The sequence below is a fragment of the Berghia stephanieae genome, chromosome 10 (assembly GCF_034508935.2).
Source record: "Berghia stephanieae isolate SIO BIC M18660-M18661 chromosome 10, UCSD_Bste_1.3, whole genome shotgun sequence".
Lineage (NCBI taxonomy): Eukaryota > Metazoa > Mollusca > Gastropoda > Nudibranchia > Aeolidiidae > Berghia > Berghia stephanieae.
In genome coordinates, this window is record NC_088369.1 from 45,166,451 (window position 1) to 45,180,702 (window position 14,252).

General features: G+C 40.5%; 1 protein-coding gene across 2 annotated transcripts in view; it reads right to left on the reverse strand.

The window, feature by feature from the left end:
• The window catches only part of LOC144955864 (monocarboxylate transporter 13-like), a 37,519-nt gene extending 26,290 nt beyond the window's left edge, over positions 1–11,229 (reverse strand). For both annotated transcript variants that reach the window (XR_013641836.1, XM_078886084.1), the window contains exon 1: positions 11,117–11,229. The gene's annotated coding sequence lies outside the window, so the exon portion shown is untranslated. The remainder of the gene's footprint in view (positions 1–11,116) is intronic.
• Between the last annotated feature and the right edge of the window lie 3,023 nt (positions 11,230–14,252).

Genomic DNA, 14,252 nt, shown 5'->3' on the forward strand with positions numbered 1-14,252 from the left:
GTGTAAAAGTCAAAACATGATCAAATTTATGTGTATTTTTTTTCTCTCTGGATACCCTTTATGCTCGCCGGAGAAATATTGCATACGGGCGTCCGCCATTGTTCCGATAGTTTAGAGCCAGTGTCACTAAGTTAGGAAGGAAGTGACGTTACGACTGTTAAAGAGTATTTCAGACACTAATTGGAGGAATTTCAATGCCGAAAGAGGAATTTCAGCATATAAGAAATGACGTATGACAGTAAAAATCAAACAATACTAGAGTCCTAATTATAGGCTGACAAGAAATTGCCATTGTCCGTTTACCGTAATACATATCATAGCGGCCAACTTTTCAAGGAGCAAAAATAGAACATTCCATCGATAGGATGTTCTAATTTTGCTCCTTGAAAAGTATTTTCTATATTTACATAAACCTCAGATTACCATTACAACTAAACATCACAGCTTAATACCTGCCAATAAATATAGCCCGGGAGTTTGATGGGGTTTAACTGCTACTTTAGTAGTAGCTTTTCACCTCTTCGGGAAATCTGACGTAAATTCAGGTTAATAGCAAGGGGTGGAGTCTGGTTTTACGATAAGAAAGCTAGCCAACATATTATATGTACTGAGGGATCCTCTGATATTGGTTTTGTTCTTCTTCCGCCTCACGTTCACATTCACAAGTTGGGTGAGGGATGGTCAGTAGTCCTAGCATAAAGTGAGCAGGCCTTTGAAACTCCAGCACTCCAAGAGAATCAACAAACTTGCTTACCGTAAACCACTTTAAAATGTAGGAAAGCTGAAGGAATTCCTGATCAAAGCTTTCAATGCTTTTGAATTCATACTCCAGTTTGTCCAGAATTACTTTTTACAAGTACCAAAAGACCAAGCTTTCTATAGTATATCAAAAAATTCGTCAAATTAATATTTTTCAATATATTTTCCTGAAAGTTTGTGTACATAAAGTTCAATAAATTGTTTTGATTGTGGTGAATTTTCAGACTGTTTTGCATCTGTCATAGTCTGGCAGTGACAGACTTCTAATACGTTATATATTATATCGTGTTGAAGATCCGAATTTGGAGAAGATAAATCTGTATAATATAACGCGTGGTTGTCACCCCTTGTTCGTTGCATCTGCATTGTGTCTCCAGTTTGTCCAGAGCCAGCAGGTCGTGGACCGCTGGGGAAAACGCAACGTTGAGTGAATGAAACTGTTTACTGATATTGATATTTTACGTACTCAGGTGTAAAATGAGTACACGGCATCTGTCGAAAAAAAGCAAAAACAAAGTCCATTGCAATAGCGCCTTTGAGGCATCGTGTCTCGTCCACCATGTTAAGGGTTGCTACTGCCTTTTACAGTGTTTTGAGCACAACTAACTTGAGCTTTTATATAGCGCAATATCCACTTAATGTGCGCAAAGCGCTTTACAAGAGGTCCCGAACCAACAGCAAACATTAAACATGCAGAAAGAGACATGACGCCTCCAGGCGATAATACAAAAAATTTTTTCCCCCGACAGAGACAACGCTGTTAACGGCCAGGTACTCATTTTACACAGGAGCACGGTGAGAGAATGTGAGTAAAGAGCCAACTATGCGACGAGCGAGGCTCGAACTCGGGACCTTCCGATCCGAAAGCGAGTGTCATACCACTAGACCACACTAGAGGAAACTATGCGAGATCAAAGCTTACGATTTGTGTATTTTGCATAATCTGAAGTGACACCAGATGCACTCCAAAGGACAAGAAGATGACCTAGCAGTCAGAAGGCCTCATTCCATTGGTCCAATAGGCCACGTGACCGTTCGTTGTGTATATATGTAACGGTTTCATTGATCAGGCGATTTCAGTCAGAGGTGACCATGCTCTCATAATCCCAAAACCGTCCTATCACTATCACGCCATGTTATCACTGTTGCTATCGGGGTCCATTGATAACCTTACATTGTTGCTTGCTTGCACGCAAGCCATCCACGGGTATTTATTTATTATACACAAACCTTGAAGAAAAACACACGTTACATTACATCGCTGATGGAGCCTAAACGGAGCATTATCGCCCTAACACAACCGATACAAGTGCCGTAGGTCTCGGTCCCCCCAACTAATGGCTGAACGAACACACACACACACACACACACACACACTGTCTCTCAATGTGTGTATATTGTACAGACCTGCCAACCTTCCCAGAATGAAAAGTGTATTCTATGATCCTAAAAAGTGTATTTTGTCCGCATAGATAATTTTAGCAGTTATAAAGGGAAATAATCCATTTATGTTTATGCTTATCAGCAATACAGTTTTTAATTGAAAGCTTCATTGCCAAAGATGTTAGTTTAATTTAATTTTCACTTAAAATTTTCTATTTAACAAGTGGTAAAAGCTTAAATATGGCCTGAGGCCATTTAAAGTATAAAATAAGCTTAAATGCATAATTCTATGCAAATCCTCAAAAATTATGAGAAAAATATTGGTGAAAACCGGCAACATATAACTAACTGAAATGATAACGCTAACTGTGATGTATCATTCAGAAACACGGTCAACAATTGATGTATGACATGTTGTCATTTTCAATTTAATAGTAGTAATAGTAGCAGTAGTAGTAGTAATAGTAGTAGTAGTGGCGGTAGTAGCTGTAGTGGTAGAGGTAGTAGTAATAGTAGTAGTGGTAGAAGTGGTAGTTGTAGTAATAGTAGTAGTAGCAATAGTAAATATAGTAGTAATAATAATAATGCAACGGCCTATATCTAGTGATGTGGACAAAGTAACCCGAATTTATGATCTAGCAAATGGTGGCTGAGGTGATAAAAGACGCTTGACAACAACAACAATAATAATAACAACAACAACAAAATGGTAAAATAAAATAAACAAAAAGCCGGAAGGAAGGGAAAATGTTAACACAAAATTAACTGGAAATTGATTAGCTTGACAGATAATCCATTCACTAATTAAAAATCACAACAACTGGAGCGGTGGTATGTAATAAAATAAACAAACAAATACGAATATAAATCCAGAGAGAGAGAGAGAGCGAGAGAGAGAGAGAGGGGAGGGGGGGGGGGGGGGTAAAAGAAAAGAATGATGGCGCATGAGAACAGGAAAAAAATAAAATAAAATAATAGACCCATTCTCAAGCAGTGCCAAATCATCTGCATATATATAATATATACAGTCCACTCCGGATAATCGCAACACCTTGGGATCAGCGAAAATGTTGCGATTAACCGAAGTTGAGTTTTCTGTCCCCAATTGCAACATTTTACACAAATATGGTAAACTCAAACCAGTTGTTGTAAACATTGTTCTGAGTCCACCACAAACTGAGCAATTTGATTGGAATAAAAATTACATGGCAGCCCTATATAGATATTTGACAAGAAAAAACAGCTTTGAGGCAAGAAATCTTAAGATCGGATTCACTTTCACTTTTTTTTTCTCGACATCATCTGTAAGAATCTTACTTTAACCTAACACCAGATCTTAGTCGTAACGTTATCACGAAATGACAAGCTATGCGAGTAAAGCTTAACTGGTGAAAATGATTTTTTCTGTATCAACCATAATGAAACTATTATCTGAATGAAAAAAAATATCAGTGTGACTGTTACTGTTAATATTAATAGTTAAGATGTTAAAATTGCTCAAACCACGTATTGTAAAGCACCTCTGTAACACCCCTTTGATCTACATCATCAGACGACCCATTGTTTCTTTCATTTTCCCCTATGCTCCTCCTCTTCTTTCTCTTTCGTCATAGTGTCATCCCTTCCATTTCACATCTAATAAAACTTTCTGCTCAATTGGAAATACATGTGGAATTTGTCTCTCATTAGGCCTAGTTAGTTAATTAGGTGGCCGATGCGTTTATGCTTGCCTCCCCTCCACGATACATTGGGTCATCTCACTCCAGTTATCTCTATCCTGTGACAGTTTTCTGAGATGGTCTAGATTTTTTTTGTTTTTTTTTTTTGTTGTAAAGTGTGGCGGTAGCTGTGGTCAAAATTGAAAAGTTGGTGTGAGGTGTATTGTGCACTCTTCCTCAGGTCTCTAGGAGTTTCGGGAGGTTAATGGGGGGTTTGCCTCGCTCTGTATCCTGGTTTGGAACTGGGTTCGAAATATGCCTGCATGGTTTTGTTGGCCGGAATGTCCTCGGGGAGCCTAAGGATGTGGCTGAATGAACAGCCTCCACCTAGCTCTAGTGATGAGAAGGGTCAGTGGTTGGCTATTTAATATGTTCTTTTGTCAAGTAAAAATCCTCAGAAATTTTGTCTGTCCATTTTATTGCCAAAAGGCTTCTAAGTGTTATGCCAAGGAATGTGTCTAATTTTTGGAATTCAATATCAGTGCCTGAATTGTATAAAAAGGATGGGGAGGATAAGGGCTTTATAGAGTCTGATGAGACTCTTCACACATATTTTTTGTCTTCTAGTCCAGATGGTGTATATTTTTCCATAAACTATGGCAGCAAGGTTTTTCTACCTTCAATATCCATGGCTGTGTTGAGGAAGCTTCCTAACCTTTTTGTATCTTTCCGGTCTTCAGATGTTCGGGAGATTGTTGAAAATTATGTTTTTGATTTGCTGACTTGTAGATTCCATTTAGCTAATACTGTGGCAATGAGGTCGTGGTTTCTTTCTGCTTCTGCCAATTGGCCGAATAATTGAGAGGCAACAAAAGAATTGATCACAGTCAGTAACCCAATATTACCCCCAGACCCCAATCCTAAATACCTTGGCATGACATTGGACAGACAACTAAATTATCGCAAACACATTGAGGGAACTGCAAATAAAAACGCAAAAAGAAACAGCCTGGTGGGAAAACTCGCAAGTACCACCTGGGGAGCCTCACCACAGGTACTGAGAACGTCTGCTTTGACACTGTGTGTGGGAGAATACTGTGCCCCTGTTTGGATGAGGATCCCACATGTAAACCGCATTGACATCCGACTAAAAGAATCGATGAGAATTAAAACAGGATGTCTTAAGTCAACTTCAATTCAGTGGCTCCCAACACTGAGCCGCATTGCACCATCAAGTCTTAGACAACAAGACGATAATCAAAGGATGCATGCAAGAACTGATGAAGCCACAGATAACACTCCTATCAAAACAATCATAAAGGAGGCACCTTCAACAACAAGACTCAAATCGAGAAGACCTTCCACTTAACAAAAATGGCAGACTTCAGTGTGGAGGAAAACTGGAGAGAAATGTGGAACAGGGAAACACCAAGAGGAGGAAACATCATAAAAGTAAAAGATCCCACTAAAAGAATGCCTGCATTCCACAAATACTGGGTTTCCTCAAATCGCCTCTTAACATTAACAGGACATGACAGAACTGCATCAGATAAAATATGTGCTGATGGAAACTTGGGAACAGTGACAAATGCTGAAAATGTCATCAGACAGCTCCAGAACCAGGGATCAAATTGTCCTCCACTGTCCCGTAACTAAACTTGAAGGTGGCTTTGGAACGGTACTTAGGGTGGAGGAAGACTTTCGAAGATGGGTTGACAAAATGAATTGGTGTAGTCATATGCCACTTAGCAGGCTAAGGCAGGTATCAAATTTGAGAGAAATTATGTATAGTGCTAGCCTTGACAAGAGAGAGGTTTCAACTCAAATATCCGCACCTAGCAAGTCGGTGAAAAAGAAAAATATGAAAAGGAAAGTCCCAATTAGTAGTCGGAGGGCTCCATCACAAACACGTGATTACAGCAGTGCTGAAAAAGGGCGTCAGATAACGATTACAAACAGCCAATTGACAGGAAGGTCAATTATAAAAGCAACAACACCAGTTTCACAGATTCAGAAAAAGAGAATTAAAAAATCATGCACGAGTGATGGAGCACTAGCAATTTTCCAGAAGCCCAAACAATCAAAAACTACTGACAATTTCAACTAATAAATGCAGTTGTCCAAACCAAAAACTATTGATGATCAAACCTCCACCAGTTTCATCTATATATTCTAATGATAAAAATGGATCTATCAAGATTAAACAGATATCAAACAAAGATGAGAATGGTGAAACGTGTAATGATAACAAATGTCTTCTGCGAAAATCAGTTTTGGACGACGTCGTTAGTCAATTGAATATAGGATCCTCGTTTCTCAAGAAGACCCCATCATCAGATTCAGAATGTCCGCCGATGACAAAGCCCAACAAACGCATAGGAGTCTCGAACCTGGCCATCGATGTCGTTTGCAACACCATTAACATCTCATCTGTCTTTCAGAACACTATCAGCCATTGCTCACGTGTACATCCAATGCGGAGTGTGTTTTTGGCGAACTTCAGGATTTGGCGTCACTCGTAAGCGGCGTTAGAGAGTAGGGCGTAATCTGCTTTAGGTTAGAATTAAGTAAATTCGGAGTCATGGCAAAATGTGACCCACGGCTCCCAACTGGTTTCATATCGGTTTGAACCAGATGCTGATAAGAAAATTTCAAATTGAAATAATCAGATATATAAATGTGTAGCTTTTCGTACGTATAGAAATTATGCACCTGAAGAAATCACATGCCTCATCCATCGTATATATTTGATCAAGCAATTTGGTAACAGTAAAAACCGATTTTACTATCGATGGTATGTGATTAAGTAAAATATCCACTGTTCAACCGCTTGATCAATAAAACTAACACAGAAAAACTATGTGTAAATTTAAACGTTTATTATCTGATCGAGAAAATCGTGTGACAACTAGTCACCCATTGGTGATATAAAGACAATAACAATGATCAGTGATTGGTCGATTTCATTCACGTTTTTGTTTATAAACAAGCAACTATGTTTGTCCGAGCACGTGTGAGGGTGTGTCACAAATTACATGTTTTGATTGGTCAAAAATCTACTGGTTTATTGTCACCCTCCGCAAGAAATCATCATATGAACTAAATCCAAATCTTATATTATTTAGCTTCTAAACAATTCTGGCGTAAAATTAAAACCGATTTCTTCTTCTTATTATTATCATTATGATGATGATTATTATTATTATTACTATTTTATTATCATCATTATTACCACTATTTTAATTACTTTTTTCGCCTATTACAAGAGCTGTAACCTAACAATAATTGCCTATTTGAACAATAAAGATTATTATTATTATTAATATTACTACTACTACTACTACTAATACTAATTGGCAGAAAATTAAGTCACCGTCATCCACAAGTTAGATCAGTGTGGTTTCTGGGGATTTGAAATTTAATAAATGTTCTAACTTCTTTACTAACTAGGCCCAGGATATTGTCTATTGTAGGTAGTCTGATTCCAGCCAGTAGACAGGTGCCGATTAGCCATTAGAAAAATGAAGCGCTAGTTTGGGTTTAAATTTGAATAACACAATTGCAATAGTACATTTTGAGTAGTAAAATCATCATAACTTTGAAACAGTTTAGTTTATGCTAGACCTAAAAGTAAGGTACCATATTAAATTAGTGACATTAGATCTACTAAATGACTAAATTAATGGTTTTTGACAAGGCCCACCTGTCTATGTAAAAAATAATTATCAATTTTTATTTTTGAAAAAATATCGAACTACCAAAGTCTAAGTTAATGGATTATGATTAAAAACGATGGCTAAGACTAAGACATCAGGTAGAGTAGTAGTAGTCAGGGCTGGCGGAGTCGGTTATTTTTAAACCGACTCCGACTCCAGCCTTGAAAACCGACTCCGACTCCTCAAGCATGTATTAATAGGTAATAATATGCAACCAACACTCGCAGCTACTTTTAGCTTTTCCCCAGTATATGTATAATAACAATACAAGCCGCTTCATTATTATAAAGAAACTGAAGAGACAAAAAGGACAAACTGAAACTCAAAGGATATATGAATAAAATGTCATTAAGACCAACAAAAAGAGAAAAGTGAAATTAAGACAATATTGAAACTGAAACCATTTATACTAAAATAAAGTCACTTCTTATGGTCTTATGGTTATCCCACTTTCTAATAACCTAACTTTAACATTGAAGAGTCAGCATCCCCACCCCTCCCTCTAGTCAGGTACGGGGTGATTGGCATTGATGCCAACTTCAATGTACAGCACGAGAGCATGAAGGTTGGGGAGGAAAAGGGGTTTTGGAAGCATAGTTCACCTTTAGCTAATACCAATGTAATTTTTTTCAAATTCTATAGGCCTGGATACTATCTATATCTAGTATCTAAAATATTACACATTGAATGATATAAAAATGCGGTGTGTCTTTTTTTAAGAAACCCGACGAATCCCGACAAAGTTATGGGAAGTGAACCTAGAACTCAGGGAAGTGTACACCATTGGGGAGTGAACCTGGGATTGGGTTTCGGCGGGTTTCGTAAAAAAGAACTAGTGCTTTTTTAGGAAACCCGCCAATATCCAGCAACGTTATGGGAAGTAGACAACTGTGGGGAGTGAATCCGAGACTCAGGGAAGTGTACATCAGTCGGGAGTGAACCTGAGATTAAGGTTATCGGCCGGTTTCGGTGGGTTTCGTAAAAAAGAATTAGTGCTTTATTACGAAACCCGACAATATCCAGCAAAGTTATGGGAAGTAGACAACTGTGGGGAGTGAACCCGAGACTCAGGGAAGTGTACATCAGTCGGGAGTGAACCTGAGACTAAGGTTATCGGCCGGTTTCGGCGGGTTTCGTAAAAAAAGAATTAGTGCTTTATTATGAAACCCGCCGAAACCCGACAATATCCGGCAAAGTTATGGGAGTTTGGCGGCAACAGTGGGGGGTGATCCTGGGAATCAGGGCGGTGTACACCAGTGGGGAGTGAACCTGGGACTGTGTAAAAAGGATATCAGTGGGAAATAAACCTGGGACTAAAGGGAGATGGATACCATAGAAAGTTGATAGTTGGATATGGGAGTTGAGTACCAGAGGAGAATGAACCTGACACTATAGGAGATGGGCACCAGTGTGGAGTGAACCTGGGACTCAGGGAAGTGCACACCAATTGGGAGTTAACCTCGGACTGTGGGAGATGGATAACTGTGGGTATCCGAGCAGAAATATAGGAGTTGGGTACCAGAGGAGAATGATCCTGACACTATAGAAGGTGGGCGCCAGTGGGGAGTGATCCTGGGAATCAGGGAATTGCACACCAGTGGGGAGTTAACCTGTGAATATCTAAAAAAGGATATCAGTGGGAAATAAATCCGGCTTCAACTCCCAATGGTATCCATCTCCCTTTAGTCCCAGATTTATTTCCTACTGATATCCTTTATACATATTCCCAGGTTAACTCCCCACTGGTGTGCAATTCCCTGAGTCCCAGGTTCACTCTCCACTGGCGCCCACCTCCTATTGTGTCAGGTTCATTCTCCTCTGGTACCATACTTTCATATTCGGCTTCAACTTTCAATGGTATCCATGTCCCTTTAGTCCAAGGTTTATTTCCCACTGATATCCTGTTTACATAGTCCCAGGTTCACTCCCCACTGGCGCCCACCCCCTATAGTGTCAGGTTCATTCTCCTCTGGTACCAAGCTCTCATATCCGGCTTCAACTTTCAATGGTATCCATCTCCCTTTAGTCCCAGGTTTATTTCCCACTGATATCCTGTTTACATAGTCCCAGGTTCACTCCCACTGGCGCCCACCTCCTATAGTGTCAGGTTCATTCTCCTCTGGTACCAAACTCTCATACCCGGCTTCAAATTTCAATGATATCCATCTCCTTTAGTCCCAGGTTTATTTCCCACTGATATCCTTTTTTACATATTCCCAGGTTAAATCCCCACTGGTGTGTAATTCCCTGAATCCCAGGTTCACTCCCCACTGGTACCCACCTTCTATAGTGTCAGGTTCATTCTCCTCTGGTACCAAACTCCTATAGTTCGGCTCGGATACCCACAGTTATCCATCTCCCACAGTCCCAGGTTAACTCCCCACTGGTGTGCAATTCCCTGACTCCAGGATCACCCCCCACTGTTGCCAAACTCCCATAACTTTGCCGGATATTGTCGGGTTTCTTTTTTACGAAACCCGCCGAAACCGGCCGATAACCTTAGTCTCAGGTTCACTCCCGACTGGTGTACACTTCCCTGAGTCTCGGGTTCACCCCCCACAGTTGTCTACTTCCCATAACTTTGCTGGATATGGTCGGGTTTCGGCGGGTTTCGTAAAAAAGCACTAGTTCTTTTTTACGAAACCCGCCGAAACCCAGTCCCAGGTTCACTCCCCAATGGTGCACATTTCCCCTGAGTTCTAGGTTCACTCCCCACTGCCACCTACTTCCCATAACTTTGTCGGGATTCTGCGGGTTTCGTAAAAAAGAACACACCCATAAAAATGCAATGTCTGAAAGTGGTAAGGAATCGGAGTCGGGACTTCTAAAACCGACTCCGACTCCACCCTCAAACAACCGACTCCTACCGACTCCGACTCGCCAGCCCTGGTAGTAGTAGTGGGTGTCTGAAACCAAACTATAAATTCTCTTCTCTTCTACTACACTACACTACTACTCCTACGGTTCTGTTTGACCAACTTAATTAATCATTAATAATTAATAATACTTTTTTAATCAGGCATTTGACCATCTGGCAGTCCAGGTACTGCTTACCTTCTGCTTATACTTATATAACACACACACACACCCACACAAAGAGAGGTAGGAATGAAAGAAATCAAGGTCATTAGTTACTGTGTACCAAGCTCAATGCCCCCTCGCCCCTCCCTCCCAAAGCACCAAAGATCCTGAGGCTAGGACTAGGAGGGTGCCCGTGTACGTAGACACTCCGTCCGTTTCACTAAGACCAGAACACGATATAAGAAGAATTCATGGGTATTATTTGTTAAACGATCAAGCTTAATCATTTCAAATAATCTTAAGAGTAAGCTATGGAAAGTGAAGAAAGGTGTATAATCCAATGTCTGACAAAAACTAATCTAGATAGACTGCAACTCGACGTCTAAGTCTACTAAGATTCAAGGTACAACGTGTGTTTACATTGTTTTATTGTTTAGATTCATCATTGTCATTACGTCAAGGTTGGCCGTCCAATCAGCCCCAATACTTATTTACCACCAAATATTAGATAATCGCATACAATATGAAGGAAGATAAGGCCATTTGTAATCAATGATTTAAACTATAAAGTAAGCTAACCTTTCATGTGGGCAAATTCATGAAGTGAAAATTGATTCATCAGAAACAAAGTGTCATCGGATGTACCTACGAGTTTTTCTCAGCACTCTGGGACAACAAACAATCGATCCAATGTGGGTCAGTGGTCATGTGACTTGAATGTTTTTGAGAAGGAAACAAAAACACGGATTCTCTGGTATTTTGACGGAATGAATTAATTCATTTATTTATATTTGTTTGCTATTGCTATTGTCATTTCAATGGTAACGATTAACCTCACCCGGCATGTTTTAAATTGCACCAAAAATGAAAACGACGGGAAAACAAAGCAAGGCAAAATAAAACAAACGTTCACATTATGTATAAATAAGGCGCATAGGTCGAGTGAAGAGAACTAACTGCAAAAAACAATTTGAATAGTTTGTATTGTTGTGGTTTGTTCCCTTGAAAATCTATACTGTGATCCACAAGTTCTTTTTTATTTTGACGTACAAATAACGTATTATATCTACTTATTGTAAAATTCAAAGCAAAACACCATACTAAAGCAGAATATAACAGTGGCTACAATACTCAAGCACGCAACACACACATACTCTCTCTCTCTCTCTCTCTCCCACTTTCTCTCTCTCTCTCTCTCTCTCTCTCTCTCTCTCTCTCCCTCTCTATCTATCTATCTATCTATCTATCTATCTATCTATCTATCTATCTGTCTGTCTGTCTGTCTGTCTTTCTTTCTTTCTTTCACTCTCACCACTTCTCCAGAAAAACAAAATACAAACAGAAGAGGAAGCTAGGGGGGGGGGGGGGGTTCTACTACTTCAAAATAATTCCTCTTTACAGGTCGTGATCATGCCTTGATGTGTTCATTCTCGGTATCCAAATGGCAAACACCTTTCTGTAGAGCTGCCTGCTTGAAAATTCAAAAGTTTGTAGTTTCCAGAGGGGAAAAATAGAACAAGTCACTTTAAATAGCTTTAGAAATAAATAATTTGTCCTTAGCATGATCCAAGTATGCTCCAAAGTCGTGAATATAGATCGAACTAAGCTTTTTTTTTTTTGCAACAAGACTTTCTTTTTCAGTAAGATTTATTGAGTTATAAAGAAACGAATGCAGTTCGAAGCTGGAGCCAAAAATTCGTATTACTACGATGTTTTCATAGTACTAGACAGGTCTGCGTTCTGTAACCCAGGATTTATCAAACGGCGTAACCATCTCTTCCCTATGAAATTACAAGCCTCTGTGAAATTATGTCAGCTTGTTTGTGGGTTTTTTTTTGGGGGGGGGGGGGGGGTGGGGGGGGGGGTTGGGGGGGGTTGTTGGGTTTTTTTTGTTTTGTTTTTTTTTTTATTGGGGGGGGGGGGGGTGTTCCAGCGATTGACTCCATAAAGTTTGTTAAATTTTTGTTTGCTTGTTTGTTGCTTTGCTTCGCTTGATGCAGTTTGTGGACGACGACTGCGAGTCTGCTCATTAATGTTGGTGGAGACAGCATCCGTTCCAGTAAAGCACTTAACCCACCTTTGAACTATTCGAATACCCAAAAAAAAATAATTTAAAAATAATTGAGCTATTATAAAGCGAAATATCCACTAAATGTGCTCAAAGCGCTTTACAAGGGGTCCCTGGTCAACAGCAACATTTATCATATAGGACGGGACATAACGCCTGTTAGGCGATATTACAATTTTTCGGACAAAGACAACGCTGTTTACGGCCAGGTACTCATTTTACACCTGAGTACGGTGAGAAAATGTGAATAAAGAGCCTTTTCCAAGGACTCAACTATGCGCCGAGCGCGAGGCTCGAACCCAGGACTTTCCGATCCGACAGCGAGTGTCATACCACTAGACTACATAGCCGCACCAACTCACAAGTCATCATAAACAACGTTTAAGCCGTTTACAATGTTTATGGGTACACGACATCTCTCTGTAGTCAGGAACTCAGACACAGCACGCTGTTTATTGCATACTTACATTATGTGTATGTGTATATACAACATCCAGCAAGCGTCGGACAGTGGCAACATAAGGGCCATGTATGAGGGCATCAAACAGGCGACAGGCAAATCTACAAAGAAAACTACTCCTATTAAATCAAAGACAGGGAAAGCCATCACAGACAAGGACAAGCAGATGGGAAGATGGGTAGAGCACTACTTGGAACTCTACGCCAGAGAAAACTCTGTCACCCAAAAAGCGTTAGACGCAATTGAAGAACTGCCGGTACTGGAAGAGCTAGACGCAGAACCAATCATGGAGGAGCTCAGCAAAGCAATCGATGCTCTGGCCTGTGGCAGAGCACCCGGTGAAGACAGCATTCCACCCGAAATCATCAAATGTGGAAAGCCAGCCCTCTGGAACCACTACATAAACTCCTGTGTCTTTGCTGGAGAGAAGGCAAGGTACTCCAGGATATGCGCGACACCAAGATTATCACCCTCTACAAAAACATGGGAGACCGTAGTGACTGTAATAACTATAGGGGAATCTCTCAACTGAGAATTGTGGGTAAAGTCTTTGCGCGTGTTGTCCTCGCTCGACTGCAAGTCCTCGCCGAACGTATCTACCCAGAGAAGCAGTGTGGCTTCAGAGCCAAGAGGTCGACAGTGGACATGATCTTCTCAGTACGTCAGCTTCAGGAGAAATGCAGAGAACAGCAGATGCCCCTCTACATTGCATTTATTGATCTGACAAAGGCATTTGACCTTGTTAGCAGGAAGGGCCTTTTCCAGCTTCTAAAGAAGATTGGCTGTCCTCCTCAGCAGCTTAGCATCATTACCTCCTTCCACGACGACATGAAGGGCACAATCAGCTACGACGGTGGAGCCTCTGGACCCTTCCCCATGCGCAGCGGCGTGAAACAAGCCTGTGTTCTTGCACCGACTTTGTTTGGTATATTTTCTCCTTACTGCTGAAGTTTGCATTCAAACAGTCCCCAGAAGGAGTCCACTTACACACCAGAAGTGACAGAAAGCTGCTCAATCTGGCAAGGCTGAGAGCAAAGACCAAGGTCCGCACAGTCCTCATAAGGGAAATGCTATTTGCAGATGATGCAGCTCTATGCGCGCATTCCGAGGAAGACCTCCAGCTGCTGATGGACAGGTTTTCCCACGCATGCAGGGAATTCGGGCTGACGATCAGCATCAAGAAAACA